Source organism: Callithrix jacchus, chromosome X, assembly GCF_049354715.1.
Source record: "Callithrix jacchus isolate 240 chromosome X, calJac240_pri, whole genome shotgun sequence".
NCBI lineage: Eukaryota > Metazoa > Chordata > Mammalia > Primates > Cebidae > Callithrix > Callithrix jacchus.
Genome location: NC_133524.1, coordinates 51,689,100 through 51,693,501, shown reverse-complemented (window position 1 = coordinate 51,693,501; position 4,402 = coordinate 51,689,100). Strand labels below are relative to the sequence as shown.

At 34.9% G+C, this 4,402-nt stretch overlaps 1 non-coding gene across 1 annotated transcript; it reads right to left on the bottom strand.

Moving 5' to 3' along the window:
* Positions 1-3,522: 3,522 nt before the first annotated feature.
* Positions 3,523-3,585, bottom strand: LOC118150806 (small nucleolar RNA SNORD43). The gene has a single exon (XR_004738940.1). It is a non-coding gene; the product is annotated as a small nucleolar RNA SNORD43 (small nucleolar RNA).
* Positions 3,586-4,402: the final 817 nt, after the last annotated feature.

Here is a 4,402-nt window from a genome sequence, read left to right as displayed (position 1 = left end):
AGAAAATTTAATAGGAAGTATTACTTCCCAACACATTACATAATGCCAACATTGCTCTTATAGAAAACCAAAGATATTAAAAGAAATGACTGTAGACACATATCCATCATGAACACAGATGCAAAAATTTAAAAATATTTAACAAACCAAGTAATATAATATTTAAAATAGGATTACACAACACAGAGTACTAACCACAATATGATCACAGTCATTCTTTTCAATAAGTGGTACTGGGAAAAATCTGATATTCACATGTAGAAGAATGAAAATGGACTCTTATCTCACTCCTTATAGAAGAATCAACTCAAAATTGATTAAAGACTTAAATGTAAGACATGACACTGTAAAACTACTAGAAGAAAACATAGGGACAAAGCTCCATAACATTAGTATAGGAAGAGATTTTTTTTTTTGTATGTGACCCCAGAAGCACAGGCAATGACAACAAAAATAGATAAACAAAATTGCATCAAACTAAAAACTTCTACACAATAAAGAAGACAACAACACAGTGAAGAGACCACTCACAGATAAGGACAAAATAACTTGCAAATCATTTATCAGATAAAGGGCTAATATCCAAAATATACAAGGAACTTAAACTACTCAATAACAAGAAAATAAATAGCCCTATTTAAAAATGGGCAAAGGACCTGAATTGATGTTTTGGAAAAAAAAAAGACATACCCACCATCTCTACAAAAAAAAGAAAAAGAAAAAGAAAAAAAAAAGGCCAGGTATGGTGACTCATGCCTGTAATTCCAGCACTTTGGGAGGCTGAGGTGAGATGATCACTTGAGATCAGAAGTTTAAGATCAGCTTGGGCAACACAGCAAGAACCCATCTCTCTATATATTTTTAAATAATTAGCCAGACGTAGTATCATGTGCCTGTAGTCCTAGATACTTGGGAGGCTGAAGTGGGAGGATTGGTTCATCTCAGGAATTTGAGGTTGCAGTGAGCTATAATTGTGTGTGCCACTACACTCCAGCCTGGGTGACAGAGCAAGAACCTGTCTCCAAAAAAAAAAGGTAAAAAAATATAAAAAGACATATAAATGACCAACAGATCTACAAAAAAGTGCTTAACATCTCTAATCATCAGAGAAATGTAAGTGAAGACCAAAATGAGATATAACCTCACACCTGTTAGACTGGATATTATAAAAGATGAAAGATAACAAATGTTAATGAAGATGTAGAAAAAAGGGAACCCTGTACACAGTTGGTGGTATTGTAAGTTAGTACAGTCATTTTTGAAAACAGTATGGAGGTCTCTCAAAAAATTAAAATTTTAAACGGGAGTCAAATGCTTAGCCCAAATATGAGAGGATCATTAGGATTTGTAGGTTAGGACATAGAGGGGATCTGGTGGGGAGCCAGCTGAAAATATCTGAAAATCAGAAATTTGGCCCAGTAAGCCATCCAGGAGGCTTTGTGAAGATGTTCCTTTCAGAGATTAGGATCTTAGATGTTTCTAATTCAACCTGATTGGAAGTATATACCAGGTGCAGCAGGAAGTGTTAGTAAAAGCACAAAAACCACCTTGTACAGCAAGGTAATAGTCATGCAGTTGTCTAGGGCCATACAAGCAAGGAAGTCTAAGGACCTCTGTTACACCCTGATAGTTCAGGTAGTGGTGTAGGCAATTCTGTTAACAGTGTAGTAAAGGTTTCTGATCATACATTCATCCCAAGCAGAGCCTAGTACAAATCAGAATTCCAGAAATCTTCCTCATCTAGCACCTTCACTAGGGTTATCCCATCTGGGTAAATGGCATTCTTGGGAATGTCTGCCATTATCATCATCATAATTTGAGGGGTTATCATTTGTGTTGAATTGTGCCCAAAGACTCTCAGGTCGCTTTCGGAGATCAGGGTAAGTAGCATTAGTGAGGTTAACTGAACAGATGGAAACTTAGGTAAAAGTCATTTCTGTGACAAAATCTCCTGGCAAGGACAGCTCAAGCTTATAACTTATTTCCTCCTTTTGGACAAGGAAATATATGCATGGTAAGTTTCTAAAAAGTCTCTTCCCATGAGGTGTATGTTCGACAATGAGATAAGCAAAAGGCATGACTGAGACTGAGGGGCTGAAGCTGCAAGGGGATAGGTAGAGATTTAGGAACCATCATAAGTTAGTTGGCTACCCCAACCATCTGGATGAATTCAGAACTCCAGAGAGGGGATGTGGAAAGTGTGTCAGGATTAAGGATAGACAGAGTAGTTCCTGCATCAACCAGAGATCTGACTAGTTCATCTCCAATTTTAATACCTAATTAATTAATACCTGGTTAGTTTTAAGTAGGGGAGATGTCCCTTTAATGTTCCCAGAGTATATCTAATTTTGCTTGGGGGAAGAGTGATGGGATACTTTATCAGGATTAGTTGTAGCCAAATATTAGACAAATTAGGATAATTCAGGATCTAATCCAGTCTGCAGGTAAATAAGAACTTAAAAACAATGCATAGGGCTACAATCTAATAACAGATGTACTTTAGTTTTTCTTCAGAAACATAACTTTTTATCTCCACATTGATCATATAGGAATCCCAGATTTAAAAACCTGTTGAGGCTAGAAAACCAATGTGCCGCAGGCTTTAAATGTTAATTAAAATCTTAAGGTTCTTGGGCCCTCCAGGAAGTGACAATATCTACTCATTCACTAAGGCAGGGAACTCTCAAAACCATGTATTTTATGCATATTCTTAAATATGACATTTCAGTCAAAACCTTGATAACATAACCAATGTTTCCAATTATATCCTGCTTATAAAGAGAAAGCAAATTTTTATTGAACATATATAAATAAAAATAAGAATATTTATGAATAGTTTCTGAATTTTTGAGACATTAGGGAGAAAAAGCAAATGCTAGCACCTTTTCACGAAAAGATACTTTACCAAATTATTGCAAACTATAGATAGCTTATGAAAGAAAGTTTTATTAAATCTGGAGAACAAAACATTTAAGGAAAAAACAATCTTTTAAATAAGTAATAAAAACATTATCCTTGTCAATTACTTAATTTCATGTAATCTATTTTGTTTTACTCAATCTGTTTTTCCCGTAGGGGAAAAATATCGCCATCAGCATCCAAACCAAAGCAGCCCTTACTCTCTAGTTCCCAGTTGCCTAAGTTCTAAATATTCTCAGCAGTACTCAGCCTCTGAACCAGACACCCAGTATGCTGAGTAAAGGGGTAATTATCTTTTCTAGGCTCACACATGTCAAGAATGCCTTTGTACTCAAGAAAATTTACACTAAACCGTATTTTAAATCCTTTCAACTTGTAAGAAAACTGGTCATCCACTTTTTTCTTTAACACCAGGCAAAAACACACTAAGTGGCATTAAAAATTGCTTAACAGGTAGCTTTATGTGCCAATTAGCAATACTTTGACCACTAAAGGGACGCCTGGGACAAATGCTGGGTAGCAGCTAAAAGTGCTATAGGCTTCCTCCAGCTCCCAAACAGGAGCTACATGGACACATGTAGGCCACGAGAACTCGACAGAGTTAAATCAGAACATGACAATCAGCACACAGTTTCTGTCCACTCATCAATAAATTTATCATCCGTTGTTTTCTTCAATCTTGATTAGCAATTTCATGAAAAGCAATTTTGGACTACAGCTGATTATAAATGCTTCCAGAGAGGAATTAAAACATTAACTGTGGATGACAAAAACCCAGAACAGTCATGGTCAAAAATCCGATGAGAGTTTACTGTTGAAAAAGAAATTAAGCCACCTCTACTATATGCAGCATTTTAAGATAACAACCATAATTATAATTGACATCTTCACATCAGGACCATCAGACTTTTACAAATTTCTTGTAATTTTTTGGAATACTCATATTAATATCCAGATTTATGACTAAATATTAGATTTTATGAACCTATAATTTTGAAATATATTTTAATAATATACCCATAAGTGTAACTGGGAAAGGATCCAGCATCACTTATCAATGAGCAATCTTTCTCATACAATTTACCACGTAAGTCTAATCATTCAATATTTCCCAAGATGAGAGATCCATTTCTTTTTCTTTTTCTTTTTTTTTAATTGCATTTTAGGTTTTGGAGAGATACATTTTTTTATGTTCTTCAAGGCCCAACTAGAAAATCCCAAAGTTAGGTTTAGATCAAATAAATTTAGCATTTCGATCCTGTGGATACCTGCCAAAGATGTCAAAAAGTTCAAAGTCCTTAATTAAACAGAATCACAGATGACTGTAAAATAATATTTATTTTCTTAACCGGAGTAATAACCAAAAGACTTCAAAAGCAATACAGAATGCTATAAGCATTCTGGATGTTCAGAATGTAAAAACCTGAACTCTTTTGAAAGTTAGTTTTCCAACATAATCAAAAACCTAATACAGACATGAAGC